The sequence below is a fragment of the Camelus bactrianus genome, chromosome 9 (genome assembly GCF_048773025.1).
Source record: "Camelus bactrianus isolate YW-2024 breed Bactrian camel chromosome 9, ASM4877302v1, whole genome shotgun sequence".
In the NCBI taxonomy this organism is placed as follows: Eukaryota; Metazoa; Chordata; class Mammalia; order Artiodactyla; family Camelidae; genus Camelus; species Camelus bactrianus.
In genome coordinates this window covers 32,217,470-32,233,406 of record NC_133547.1, presented here as the reverse complement: position 1 = coordinate 32,233,406, position 15,937 = coordinate 32,217,470, and the positions used below count along the sequence as shown (strand labels likewise).

The following is a 15,937-nucleotide window of genomic DNA, read 5'->3' as shown; positions in this document are numbered from 1 at the left end:
CATTTTGTGGCTTGTCCAAGGTTACAGCATAACGGTACCATTTTCAAGGTTGCTATACCTGAAAGTTCATGAAAATCCTAAAAGAGATTTAAGGCGATTCTGTTATTTCTTTCTCTTTTCTCCATAAGAAAAACAACAAACTCGCTTAGGACATCGGGTGACATCTTTTTCAAAATTTTTTAGTGTTTTAAATAGGATTGAATTTGCTCTTAATGAGACTATTTGATTCCAGAGATGTCCAAAGTGGCAATCGATACTAACAATAATAAATATTTATCAAACACTTACTATTGACTACTTTGGTCCTGGGGACAGTGGATTTTATTTTGATCTTCACACTTTACTCAAAAAGAAGAACAAAGTGAGGTTGCTAAGTCCTAGGAAGGGAGAGTTGGGGGGCAGATGTGGGCCTTTTGCTGTAAACAGGCAAATCACCAACCAACCAAATACATCCTGGGGCTTCTACCAACATGTGTGCTAGTCGTTCCTTCATCCGTTTTAAGTGCCCAGTGCTACTTTTAGTTTTAAATACAAGTAGTCAGGGGAAAGAAAGTCCAATACAGAAGCAAAGTCTAATCCAGTCATCCTGCTGGGCCAGTGAGCTCTGGAAGGGCCTAGAAACTGGCAACCTACCTGCCAAGACTGAGAACAGTAGTGGGAAAGTTACAAGACACCCCAGAGCACCCAGAGGCCAAAGTGATTCCAGGAACTCTCGAAGCAGCTGAAATGGTAGGAGGGGACAGAATGAGAGCTTATCGCTGGCGAGGAGGTGGACACTGGCACTTAGGATCCTGCGTGGTTCAGGAATCGAGGCAGACAAGGCAAAGACTGAGAGGACGAACGTTAACTAGAGGTCAGAGCTGGCAGGGCAGGGATGTCCATTAGAAGCATGAGGGCCTGTGAGATAAAGCTGCGGAAAAATGCAGGCGAGGTCATTTTCTGAACCAAACAGAAAGTTCATATAAACTCACTGCTAGCAAAAACATTTAAGTAAATATCAGTCAGCAAATCAGTCAGTCCCAGGCCTTGGCCAGGCTAGAGCCCCTGGTGGGAAAAGAAGTACAAGAATTAACCTGGAGGCAAAAGGGCTGATGAGAGATTCCATCTGAAGCCAGAGGTCCTCGCTTCTCGCAGGACGGGCTAATTGGCTTTCCTAATACTTACGGTGTACGGCTCCGTCATCAGTGTTCGTGCAGTGGTCCCTAAGCCCTCCCACCAGCAGACAACTTTCTCAGACACAGTTTCCATGGTCAAGTGTCATGGCCTTGGTGTTATTTCTGCCTGTAGGCACACAGATAAAAGGTTGGTGTTGCATAGTTCAAAGCATGCTACCTTTTAATAGTTAGATGTTCAGCAAAATATGTTAGGATTTGTCAGAATTCCAAGATAACTTCCTATTAAATATTATAACAAAAAATTGGTTTGATATTTGTCATTCGCTGTCTGAATTTTTGCACCTTTGAAGAGGTTTTTTTAACACATGAAAAATCATCTCTACCAGTTCCCAACAAATACCTTACCATGGTGATCAGAAAAAAAGTATAATGATTTATATTCCTTCCAAAATTAAACCCATGAGCCTTATTCAAGTTTAGTGGAGCAGTAAAGTTAAGTGTATGATTAATTCAACCTCTTAGGAATAAATCCTTTTATCCTCTCATACTGTTTCTGTTTTGAGTGTATAGAAACGCACCCTACATCGTATTCATAAAGTCAAATGTGTATTTGCAGTCTGGGGACATTGACTACTTCCCCTGATCCTTTTTAGAAGACTGACTTTTCTCAGTGCAATACTTTCTTGCTACTGCTGGGGGTCCAGGGTTTTTGACATTTTTTTAAAATTGGCAGTAAATACGATATCATAATTTCTAGTGAATGCCTTATGGCATCCTTAAATTAATAGGTATTGGAAGCAGGCATTATGTCAAAGAATGGATTTTTATCATCTGTGAAAAGGGTTAGATTTTAACCTGTACTACTTTGCATTATGGAAGGAAAAGTTCTGGGAAAAGTTCTGTGAAAACCGTTTTTATTTCTTTTCCACAAAGAGGTTACTGTTTAAAGAGTACTGTTTAATAGTGGAACAAATGATTCAGATTGTCCTGATAGAGAAGAATGAAATGATAAGCTCTGAATAACTGTGCAATGTTACTGCTCATCTTGCAGGAGGAGTCTCCCTGAGGTGGCTCGCGGTTTAACACAGTGCAAGCGTGCCTGCCCCAGTGGAGGCTGCAGGACGGGGAGGTGACCCAGCATTGATGAGGTTAATCGATACCCAACCTTAGCAAACAGTTAAATACGCTCACAAGAATCCAAAAAAGTCATCTGAAGTCAGAGAAAAAAAGTTTTTACCAAGGTCACTAAACAGAATAATTTAAAAGAAGCCGATGTTTTAAGCCCTCATGGGACTGTGCCAGGCAAGAGTGTCACCTCTGCTTCCCTGCAGCTGATTGATTCAGATCACCCGTAAACCACAGGGCCTTAGAGTAAAAATGTGCCTCTAGTAAGAGGAGACCAAGGAAGAGGGGCGTGTGGAAAAGTAACGGACACTTCTAACAGCAGGCAGGCACGTGGTCGGCACTCAGCAGGTCCTTGTGTAGGAGTGAATCAAGACCTGAATGAAAGCATAAGTAGTAGGGAAAAAAGAAAAGGGGAGGGGTTGTGGGAGTAGCCATGAGGACTGATGGGAAACGTGTTTTGAGAAGTAACGAGAGGAAATGTTGACCACCATCCTGGCTCTACCGGCAGTAAGTGGAGAGCTTTAAAGTGGGCATGAAGGAGCTTTTTCAGGACTGAGGGAACCTCAGAAATGAAGGGGTTTTTAAAGGGTCACACAGGAGTAACCACTTGTGAACAGCCCCTCCTTATTCTCGGATATTGGCAGTCTCAAAGGGCCTCCGGCTCCCCCTGGAGAAAGATTGCACGTAATTACGATACGCACAGCCTTTGAAGTCAGATAGATTTAGGTTCAAATTGGTCTCTGTTACTTCATAGCTGTCTAATTTATCTCTAGCAACTGACTTAACCATTCAGAGCTCAAGGGGGAGACATGTATATCAACTGATCTTTACTGGAAACATGGCAGGCAGTCAATAAATGTGTACTTAAAATAGACAGTGTTTACATATACATATCCATGGAAAATTGTATGTCTGCATCCTATAGGTTGAACTCTCCCTTGCATATTCTGATTTAGTTTTATTCTAATTCAGATGGTTCTGGGCTGTTTTCTACATTGATGACAACTCTCCAACTTCTGCTGACCTCATATGCAGTTAACAATGTCATTCTCCGCTGGTCTTGTGATCAGGTAAGACTAGAAACATAGCGGATTTATATGTAATGTTAATTATGATTATCTGATGAAATAAAAAAATTAGTGTGAAATAAAATCTTTTCCAATTGCTGGTAATAAGAAAGTTTTCATTATAGAAATGTGGGATTATTGCACAAAGAAGAATTCTCTACCCAAATTAAAACACTGCCTAGCATGCAGCTGAGCAGCCAGTCCCACCAAAGCGTTGAGCATTTTTTTATTTTAATGTTTATAAAAACCATTTTTATTAGAGGCTTTATTCGATTTAATAAGCCTTTTCTAAGATGAAGTTTCATTTCTCAGTTTTAAAAATGGAAATCTTTTCATGTTACTTTTCTGTGATTACCTTGCAACTCTGGTGCTTGAGTTATTTACAAATTACTGAAATTTCCAAGTGTCTACATAAGTAAATGGAAATGATACCCTATTTCAGATTTTAAAAGCTTAAAATTGTAGTGATGTGAAATCCAGCCAAATTAATTTTAATTATTATGTAATTCTGATCAACTCTCAATATTATCAGAACTTGGCAAAATGATCTGAAGGAGGAAACATGCTGTTATCAGCCAAGATATTCAGAAAATGAAGATTAATAAAGGCTGTGCCCTACCAGATATTAAAACATCTTAATGCTATAATTATTTCAGCAGCATGGGACTGCTATGTAAATAGACAGATCCAGGGGAAAGAAAGGAAAATACAGAATCATACTCAAATATCCAGCTAGCACACACACATACAAAATTAACCCAGGTATGTTTTATGTAATTAATGGCATTAATTCCTTTCCTTCTCACCACAACTCTGTGGAGTAGGCACTGTTATTAGCTCCCTTTTACAGATGAGGCTTGGTAGAGTGCAAATAACTTGCCCGAAGCCACCCAGCTCAGTTGATTTGCAACTCAGACTTGATTTGCATCTAGGCAGTCTGGCTCCCAGAGCCCGCATTCTTAAACACTGCTTTAAACCACTTTTATTATAGGCTAAAGAAGAGGTCCTGCAAGTGTGTGTTGGGGAACCCTTGAGTCCATGAGGCTCTTCCAAAGTCCAAAGGATCAAAGGTATTTTTATAATACCATACAAATAGTATTTGCCCTTTTCCTTCTCATTCTCTTTCAACATACAGTAGAGTTTTCCAGACGCTACATAGCATGTGCTGTTGCAACAGATTCAACCCAGACCCAGATAAGAGAACCCTGCTATCTTCTCTGAGGCTAGACATTAAAGATATTTGCAAAAATATAAGACAAAGCCACTCAGCTCACTAAATGCTTTTCTTCTGGAAATATTTTTTACGAAATGTTATTTAAATTAACATTAATATGTAAAAGGGGTCTATTGTTTTTTGATAAATAAATATTACACAAATTTCTGAATTTTCACTTCAAACGCAGTAAATACTGAGAACTATAACCTGTTTTTGATATTTGAATTCCACATGTAGGTCTATGAGGTCCTCACTCAATGATACTTAAGAGCATGAAGGGGTTCTGAGACAAAAATATTTGAGAATTACTGTGCTAAATTAGGCACTTCAAATCATATGGCAGAGGAAGTTTTATTGAATAGTTCCCAGCACTCTACAAATTTCTGGTAGGAGTAGAAATAGGGAACAATCTTTCTCTGGAGCAATCTGGCAATATAGAACAAAGGACTGTATTTAATTCATCAGTTTCAAAGTTAGCAGTATATCTTAAATAATAACTAATGTGCTAAATTGACAATTAAAATAATGCTAATTTTAAAAAAATACTCTCTAAAAAATACTGATATCTTAATTGTATAAAAATGCAGATGGACTAAATAATTATGAAATAAGAAAAGAAGTTCCAAGCAGCCATTAAGATGATGTAATCAAGGAATCTTTACTAATGCTGAAATACTTCTGTACATGCCATTAACCTCCAAAATATATATATATATTCATACCTGTGTATGACATTACAGGTGTAAAATATATGTATTTTTATGATCATGTTCTTGTAAACATTTTTTATGTAAATCTCTACCCACGCACAGAGCATTGCTGAAGGAATATGTATCAACATTTAAACAGAGCTATTCTTTAGTTTTTCACCTGTATTTTCTGGTTTCTCTATTATGAACATACATTGATTTTGTGGTAAAAGTATTTGAATTTAAAATTTTACTTATGACAGTGCAATTATTCAACAGTGAAGAAATGGTAAAATTGTGGCACTGCGTGACGTATTACACAGCAACCAAAATGTTCAGGAAAAAGCGTGAAACTAAATGTGTTAAGTGATACGTGATTGAATCTTGCAACAACAGAATGAAAAATAACAGAAAAAGCTATCAAGGACATAGTTTACACAGTGGGGCAAATGTGGGGATAAATCCTATCCATATTCAATATCATTATTGCATACGTATTATACATTTCTTAGGTGTGAAAATGGTTTGTAGTTGTGCAGGAGAATGCTCTTGTTCTTGGGAGATGTGTGCTAAAGTATTTAATGGCAAAGTGTCATGAAGTCTGTAACTTGTTTTCAAATGATTCAGAATAAAAAGTGTGTATAAATGGGGAAAAAAAGAGCAATGTGGCAGCAGGTAACAGTGAGTGAACAGTAGGTGAAGGTACATGGGTGCTGACTGTACTATTATGGCTTGAAATAATAGGTTTGAAATCTTTTCAAAATAAACTATTGGTGGGGAGAGGGAGGTAAACAGCAATACTAAAGGCTTCAAAGAGTTCAAAGAGGAGTTGCAATTAAAGAGGAAGAGATACAGCAGATAATTAGCAGCTAAAGAAGGTCTGGGTGGAGACATCTTTTTAACATTCATTGAGCACCCACCACATGCTCAATAAATATCTAAGTGCTGTGGAAAAATAGTCATGAGAAAGTTTCAGTGACAAGAGGAAACGTTTAGGCAGCCAGAAAACAATTTACAGTGTGATCTCAGCTATAAAAAAAAAATATGCAAAGAAGAAGACAATTAGATAATATACAAAGTTGTTAAGAGGGAATTTTTTAGGGAGTTAAATGCATGGATGACTTTTATTTATTTCTCTCTTTAGTTCTTTATATTCCAGAGTTTTGACAATGACTAAATATTACTTTTCTAATGAGAAAAACATAGCTCTGAAATCAAATGCACCATGCCGTGTGGAATCTTTGTACTTCTGATTTATATCTATTCCATTTTATTGAAACAGGATGGTGATCAGTCAAGTTTTCCACTTTCTAGCCTGTGAGAGCCTAATGGCCATAGGCAAAAAGACACATTTCCACAAGAGCACCCCAACAGATTGTGAAGGTTTATGCACGGTGAAAAAGCTAGCAAGCGCTGTGAGTAGGGCCGTATGGAATGATGTCCAGCGCTGAACATTTTACTTTGAAAATTAAATAAATTGGATAAATATATATTGGAAATTATTCCATATAAGGTCATCTTTCGACCTGAGCTAACCAAAGCCATCAATATATCCAGAGAAAGAACACCAGTATGTGACAGCGGCCAATTTACAAAGGCAGTTTTGAGGGATAGATTGGCAGATTTTCCTTCCTAATTCCATAAAAGCTCTCTGGTCATCAAGTTTTCCCTCGTATCTGGAGCAATGAGTCCGGAATCAATCACAATGATCATTTTTATCCTGGTATCTTTGCTAATAACATGACTTCAACTCTGCCTGTGTTGTCAGAGATAAAGGATGAATTGCAGTTCATACATAAAAGATGGCCATTCCTAAAATGAAAGCATAGTGTTCAGGTACTTTGCTGAAAAATTCTACCTATTATGGGCCACAGTTTCTGATTCAAGATGAAAATTCTTGTTTAAATAAAAGCAAGTGAAATTCTGTTTTTAAGATCAGATTATAAAGTGAAAATTGACATGTGTCTTAGTCTGTTTGGGCTACTATACAAAATGCCACAGACCTGGTAGTTTATAAACAACAGAAATTTATTTCTCACAGTTCTCGATGTTAAAAAGTCCAAGATCAAGGCACCAGGATGGTCATATTCTTGAATGAGGGTCCTCTTCCTAGTGTATGGCCGGCACCTTTCACTGGGTCCTCACATGATTAAAAGATGTAGGAATCTCTGTGGAGCCTTTTTATAAGGCACCTACCTCTCAAAGTCCCCATTTCTAATACCATCACCTTTGCGGGTTAACATTTCAACATATTAATTGGGGGTGGGGACACAAACATTCAGATCATTTAAAGGAAAACAAACTACATTCCTTTTTGTAGAAAACTGCTGCCATTATCCACAAACAATCCCATCTGTTAGCAAACCTAGAATTTAGCTCAATGTTGGGAACTAATAATAGGTTTGAGTGATCTGATATCTCTCCAAATTGCAAAATAATTACTTTTAAAACTTAGTATCCATATCTTTGTTTCTATATGGCAGGTTACCTCAATTCACAATGAATCTCAGTAAGTTTATAATTTAGAATGCCAAATTGTGCCAACATGTATCAATATTATCTGAAGTTATACTGCAAGGATCAAGCTACCAGACACCAAGATAAATGCAAGAAAAGCAAATCTTAAAATTGAAGCAGTAAATTCACATTTTATTTTTTGGTTAGTAATTATCACTCAAACAAAGCTCGCATCTAGTGTCATTATTTCTCTCCACAATATTCCCGTGGAGTAAGTGAATGTTGATTAATTACATTTAAGCATCTTTGTTTGATTTCAGCTGATTGACCTCATATTTGTCTGTCCTAATGAGGTGATAATCTGAATAAATATGGAATACAACTGATGGGCTTTAAGACATATGTTAATACAGTTCTCGGTAATAAATGGGTGATAATCTATTATCGAAAAAGTCAGCATATCAACTACAGCATTTATATTATTTATGAACTGCCTTCTCTAAACATCAAATTTTAAATTTGACCCAGAATTCCAACTCTTATAATTTATTCTGGAAGTAATCAGGAAAATGCATAAATTGTATACACAGAATATTCATTCCAGCATTGTTAGTAATATTTTTTTAATGGAAACACTGTTGACATATGAATTGACAATCAACTTTGATACTCCATAAACATAAAGTGTGTTTATATTTATATTTATTGACATAAATAGAGGTCCATTAGAAGTTCTACGGTACATGTAGAACTTTATTATAGTATGATCCCATCTGAGCTGTTCATGTGTGTCCATAATATTTGATAGATTGAAAAAAAATGTTGTAAGACATACCCCATTGTTAGCAGCAATCGTGGAGATTGTAGGGAGATTGTACTTTATATTTTGTATCTCTCTTTCATACTATTTGGATTTCAAACAAAAAAACAAATCATTTTATGATAATATGAAAGTAAAATTCCAACCATGTAACAACGTCACCTGCCCTCTAGCCCATACTGACTGATACGTGACTAAACGTGTGAGTGACTAAACAGTCCCGTACTCCATCTCTGATCCTGTCTTCATTGAGTTTGTTCCCACTCACCTTCTTTGAGCTCAAACTAAACATCACTTTCCTAGGAAAACCATCCCAAACCTTTCTAAGCAGATTTGGCTTTCCTGTTATAAACATGTTGCACTTATATTTTGTAATATAATTTATAATTGCAGGTTCTTGTCCCTACACATCTTTCTTGCTAGGTTATACAATTCACTTTGCATAGATGGTGTCTGTGTTGACACTGCTGTGTTCCCAACACCCAACCTAATGCAGGCTCGTGAGAGGGCTCAGGTACCCATTTGTCATATGCATCAATGAATGAATTTTAAAATGTGATGCATTCTTTCAGAAAGGATCACTTTCTTGATTTCTAAGTTTGTTTACGTAAAACATTATAAAAATATATACATTTTAATTCATAGTCAATAAACTGACTTAATTATAAGAATGTGTTACACAGAATTGTCCTAAAATGTTGAGAATATAAAGGTCTCTAAGCATAGCGCTGAATTTTGTTTGACTGAAAGATTATTAGAGCACTGAACCAACAGTTATTATAAATCCTACTTGTAGGTTGGAAAGCTAAAGGGTTGTGTCCCTTGCCCTGGAAATCTTATTAAGCTGTGGCTATTAATGTGAAATACAGAGACTCGGATCCTTTGGCTGTTAGATGGCATGGGAATTGGAGCTGAATTGATCTGTGCTTTGTGTTCCTGCTTGGTCAGTTACTGGCTGTGCATCTTGAGGAGGCAGCTAACCTCTTTTGGGTCAATTTTAGTTACAACCTAGTCACAATTCAACACTTAGAATGTATTCCACTATGTAATGGTCAAAACTCTTTCCTTAAGTTACAGTTAAATAAATCTTCTCTTTCCTATTTTGTGCAGTTGCTTGGGAGCGAGTGGTGGAGACGGGAGGCATGGTGCTTCTGCTGTCTGTTCTCTTTGCTCACCTCCTCCTCATTACCTGCTGCTTTGATGGAAGCTGGGGGAGGGGAGAAGAGGTAAAGAGGATAAGTGGTTTCCTGTCTGGCTGATTGGGTTCATGCTTTGGGGGCTTGACTGAGTTGTTATACCTGAGTAGACATCTAAAAGGTTAAAGTTGATGATCTTTTGGAGCAATTTAATAGGCTATACAAAGAAATTTGCCTGCATTCCATTCTAGAGTACTCTTTACCCAGGAGGCTGCATATCTCTTCCTTGTGTTTGCTGGTTCTCCTTTCCAGTCCACTGATAATGATGCAGTCGCCCTTCTCACCTCGTTCCACAGATACATAAATTAAGATGATAGCCTGTGGTGCTCTCATACATACCCCATGTCTCGATCACAGAATTCCTTCTTTCCAAAACCTTTATGAGGTTAAGAGGGTTTTACTGCATCAGTAGCACTCTCCGACCACCAAAGCCATTATTCGTCATTTCTCTAACCCTGTAACTACCTTGATAGGCAAAGCTAGTGTTAGCTTCCTCACCCATGGAACACATATCAGCTTTTTATATTTCAAAGGTGGGTTTCTGTGTTTGGCTAAGAAGTAACGGGGGCTGGATTTATCCTTATATCTGGAACAACTGAAAAGAGATTAAAATATAAGAAATAGTGATTTTCAGTCTGAGAAGGGAAAACCAAAGGAAGTAAACTTAATAATTGCCTCAGCCAGCCACCTGGAGAGTTTCTCAGTAGCACCACATGAAAGGGGAAGCCAGACAGAGATCAGCAGACTCCCTGAATTAAGGAACTAAGGCAAGAGTCTCTGGAAACTAAGGAAACTAGAGTTCTCTGGACAGAGTACAAAATAGGAGAGAGCTTTACAGAGAGCTCTCAGAGACCTGCACCGGGTCTGCATTGAGTCCTCGGATGAATACTGACCAGCAAATGGGTGTGAAGAAACTATCCATGGACGGGTAAAGAATCACCCAAAATCACCCAAGAAGAGCATGGGGGAACCATCCCCAAGGGTAATGCAAGGCTCAGAATTGTTTGTGTTTCCGTCAGCTAGAGAAGTAAAGCTCATAATTCAAGGTACATTGGATGGGGTACTGAAGGATGTAGTTGCAGGAGTGGGGCAAAATGTGCCCTAGCCTGATGGCATCTCTGGACCCACTGACAAAACTTAAATGCATTCTGGAAAGGATCAATTGTTTTCAGGTAACTTCACACCAGAATAAAGCTCAAGAACACTTATAGAAATACAAAAGTATCCAGTACCTTTCAAAATAAGATTTACAGTGCTTGACATTGAACCAAAAATTACTAGATATGCAGAGAAAGAAAAATAAAGACCATAATGGGGAGGAAAAAAATCAATTAATAGAAACTAACCCTGAAAGGAAACAGATAATGGAGTTAGCACACAAAGACTTTAAAACAGTTTTTATAACTGCAGTCCACACGTTTAAAAAAAAAAGTAGATAAAAGATTGATCACATTAAATGATACATGGCAGGTATTTTCAAAGATCTAAATCAAACTCCCAATGAAAAATACTCTTTAAAGTGAATAAGTAGATGGAATTAACAGTAGATTAGAAACTGTGGAGTGAAAGATTAGTGAACTTGAAGATATAGCAGTAGAAATTGGCCAAAATAAAACACAGATCGAAAAAAAGACTGAAAAAATGAACAGAACATGAGTAAGAAGTGAGAAAACTTCAAGCAGACTAATATGCATGTAGCTGGAGTTCCTGACTGAGCAGAGAAAGGAGAGAGGATGGAAAAACATTTTTTTAACTTATCGCTGAGAAGTTCCAAATTGATGAAAACTATAAACCTTAAGTTCCGAGACCCTCAAAGATACCAACCACAAGAAACATGAAGGAAACTACTGCCATGTACTTCGTGATAAAATTGATAAAAAGAGCAAAACAACTAGAGAACAAAAGGCATGATGAACATAAACCAGTGGTTCTAAACTGGGAACTATTTTGCTCTCCCTAGGGGACATTGGACAATGTCCAGATAATTTTGGTTGTCAAAACTGAGGGAATGAGTTACTACCGCTATCAAGTAGAAGCCAGAGGTGCTGAATGAGAACGATTTCTTGTCAGAAATAATGCAAGCCAGAGGAGAGTGGAGCAACAACTTTAAAGGATTAATAGGAAAACACTGTCAACCTAGAATTCGACACTCAGCAAAAAAATGTTTTCAAAACAATGGTGAAATGCAGAACTTATCAGGCATGAAATATTAAGAGAATCCATTACCATGAGTTATCACTGCAAGAAATGTTAAAGGAAGTCTTTCAGGCAGAAAAGAAATAATATCAGAGAGAAACATGAATCTATAAAAAAGAAATAAAAGAGATTGGAAATGGAAAATACACAGGTAAATATAAAATATGCATTTTTTAATGTTTTAAGATATCTTTAGAAGATAACTGCTTAAAGTAAAAATAATAACAATGTTTTATGGGGTTTACAATGTATATTTAAGTAAAAAACATGACAGCAATAGCACAAAGTCTGAATTGTGAAGAAAGAAGGAAAGTTGTAGTATTCTTATATGTGAAATGATAGACTATTACTTGAAGGGAGGCTATAATAAGTTAAACATGTATACTACATACCTTTAGCAACTATGGAAAAAATAATTATTGCTTAATAACTAACAAATGAGATAAGATGAAATCATGCAAATGTAGATAACTAATCCAAAGAAGGCAGAAAAGGAGGTAAAATGGAATAAAAGAACAGATTAATTAAGTAGAAAATGAGCAGAAAGATAGTAGACTCAAACCCAACCATTTCCAAAAGCACATTAATGTGTGAGGTGCAGACTCTCCAATTAGAATACAGAGATTGATGGATTCGATTTTTAAAAACAAGATCTAACTTTGTGCAGCAAAACAGAAACTCACTTTAAAAACAAATACAGAGGTAGTTTAAAAGTAAAAAGAAGGAGACAGCTAACATTAATCAAAAGAAATCTGGAGTGGCTATATTAATATCAGAAAAAGTAGATTTCAGAGCAAAGACTATTAACTGATAAAGATGGTCATTTCATAATGATAAATGGGTCAATTTATCAACAGGACATAATCTTAAATGCTGTATTTAAAAATTTGTGAAGGAAAATACACAAAGCAAAACTCATAAAAAATACAAGAAAAAATAGGAAACCTTACAATCGCTATTGTACAAAGTGTCAAAAATACAGTATTGTATAAATATAAATACTGAAAAATTTCAACATACATCTCTTATTAATTGATGGAATAAGTAGACATGAAATCAATTAGACATTTATTGTACATTCCATCCAAGAACAGTGGGATGTACTTTCTTCGTAAGTCCACACATAGCAGTAACTAAGATTGGCATATTTGAGGCTAATAATTTGAATAGCCATTTCACAAAAAAACTAAACTCATGAAAAAATGATTAACATTATTACTCAGTAAAGAAATGAAATTTAAAGCACAAAGTTATATTATCATATATTCATTATAAAGGCTAACATTTGAAAGATTGACCATATGGAGTATTGATAGGAGGTAAAAAAAATGGGTTTTATGGAAAACTTTTAGAATTTTTTGAACAGGAGAGAAATACATAGTTTACATTTTAAATCATCAATATATTATAGCTGTTATATCATCTTGATAACAACTGATACAGATTGTTCAACAACCCCTTCGAGTTCAACAACTTATCTAATGAATTAAGTCGAGTACAGAATGTTCATGATTTGGTATGTTCAGATTGTTGACATGGATGAAAAATGAAAATCCAGACGTAACAATTTGATGCTCTGAATCTGTGTACTGACCATGCTATGCAAGGGATTAATAATCTCTAAAAATGAAAACTGATCTTACAACAGTGCAAAGCACAGTTTTGTTTCTGGATAGTTACAGAATACTGTACAACATTTCTTTTATGTATCCCTTAGAGGAGTCTTTAGACTAATTTAAAATCTAACAAGCAGTAGTAATGGTTTTCTGCCTTCCATTTGGCATAACAGCAAGATAGTGATTACTTGGAGAAATTATTTAAGTATATTTAAATTTTCCTCTACGTTTCACCTACCGACTTACTAAGGAAAACTTGATAGTGTTCTTGTCCACCTCATTAAAGAGTTTAAAAAAGTCAGGGAGAATTTAAAGTAAGAGAGACAATGGGTATTAACAGGAAATTGACTATATTTTGATGCCTTATTTTTTCCTTTTCCTTTATTTTATTTTTTGTCTCTTGGAGGGCTATGGGTGAAGTCAGGTTCTATCTCCTGCTTAGAGATGCTAATGAGATCATGAGAAAAAAAAAAACAAACATGGTTCACATAGTGCAAAATGCCATCCATGCTGTTTTTATTCCGTGTATATTCATTAAGCACCTTTATGTGGTAAACATATTAGGGACTCAGTAGTTAACACCGCAGAAAGATTCTCTGCTTTTAAGAAATGTACCTTCTAGTGAAAGATATCGACAATAAAGAAATAGACATATATCTTGGATGAGAATGTAGTGAATGAGCACATGGGAGGGGATGGAGGAGGGGGGTGCTTCGGGGTCAGGTGAGGGGAGGCAGTTGCTATTAAATAGGGTGGTCAGAGAAAGCCTCTCTCAAGTAGTGCATTTGAGCTGAGGTCTAAAGAGAGCAAACAAGGAAACGATGCAAATTATCTTGAATAACGTCCCAAGCTGACGAAAGTGCGAGAAAGACCATGGGAACTATGCTTAGCTATTTTAAGAACAGAAAGGAAATCCATGTGACTGGTGTGTGAGTGACTGGGGCAGAGAGAATGTGGAGGAGTGTAGTCAGAGAAATTATCAGGGTGGGAGTGGATCACAGAGCACCATGGAAGTCTGGAGGACGTTGCTGTGAGTGCATTTGGATGCCATTGTAAAGCTCATCAGAAGGGATGTGTGATCTGAGTTACATCTTGAAAGGATTACCCTGTCAGACGACCTGAGTTACTGAAGGGAGACAAAGATAAAAGCAGGAAGACTTCCTGGGGGACTTTGCAGTAACCTAAAAGAGAGAAGATGTAGGGAAAGAAGTGAGTTGCCTGTAACTGATTTACTGACAGATCAGATGTGAATGTGAGAGAAAAAGAGTCAAGTAAGAGTTCAAGTTTTGGACTGAGCATCTTCAGAAAGGGAACAGAAATTAACTGTGGGAAAAACGGATTTGGAAGGAGACAATTAGAAGTTTGTTTGGAGCATGTTGCATTTGAGATCTCAAGAGATACTTGCTTAGATTGGCTTCTGCAGCCTTCAGATCAGCACAGCCCGGCATATCTATTTTTTGATGGTAGAGCACCACGCCATGACTTGAACGATTCCTGTCATCTTAGAGACAGGCTACCATCACCATTGACACCATTACAAACCTCAGCATCCTCTCAGGAGGCTGTTCAGAGCCTTTCCATTTATCAACTGACACGTCCTATCAGAGTATCATTTACTGCCTCAAGTATTTTGCCTCCTTCCCTGGGGTTTCTCTATAGACAATATGGTGTAAGATGTTAAGGTCTCAGGTATTTCCCACACACATTAAATCTATGAGTGGGGAGTAGGGAGTGATGGTTTGTCACTCGAATCGTTGACCAATGAGAGGCAGGGATTGGTGAATACATTCTCCTTTTCTCCGTGAGATGCAGGGATGTCCCAAAGTACAGAATAATTAGTCAGGCTTGGAAGCAGTCAGCTCCATGATAGGCCCTTATTCTGTCTCTCCCTAATTTCCTGATTATCCTTCATTCTTTACCCCTAGGATAGTATTCTGTAATAAACTAATGGAACACAAGCTCCCTGCCTCAAGCTAAGACAACATCCAGGTGGAAATGTCTAGTAAGCAACTGGATAGACAAGTCTAGAGTTTAGAAAAGAGGTCTAGAAATAGAACTTTTGAGTTGTTAACATATTAATGGAATGTAAAGCTCCGAGACAAGATGAGAACCCCCAGAAAATGAGTGTAGATAAAGCAGACGTATGAAGACTCAGAGTTGGGGCATCCATTATTCCCAGTTTAGAAGATGAGGAAACCCAGCAAAGGAAGCTAAGAGGAAGTAGCCAGTAAGACAGAAAACCCAGGAGAATATGTGGTGTCCTGGAATCCAGGAGGGGAAAGCATTTGAAGGAGAGCAGCCAGATGCTGCTGAGAGGTTGAGTAAGATGAAGAGGTTGAGTAGGATGAAGAGTTTTGATCATTTTCTTTGTCAACATGATGGTCATTGTATTCTTGATAAGAGCTTATCTGCTGGGTGCTAAGGCAAAATTCAGACTGGG

General features: G+C 37.1%; 1 long non-coding RNA gene across 1 annotated transcript in view; it reads left to right on the top strand.

The window, feature by feature from the left end:
* The window catches only part of LOC123615505 (uncharacterized), a 102,928-nt gene that overhangs the window by 56,885 nt on the left and 30,106 nt on the right, over positions 1 to 15,937 (top strand). The window contains exons 5-6 of the long non-coding RNA XR_006723115.2: positions 3,213 to 3,310; positions 4,299 to 4,377. This is a non-coding gene — a long non-coding RNA (uncharacterized LOC123615505). The remainder of the gene's footprint in view (positions 1 to 3,212; positions 3,311 to 4,298; positions 4,378 to 15,937) is intronic.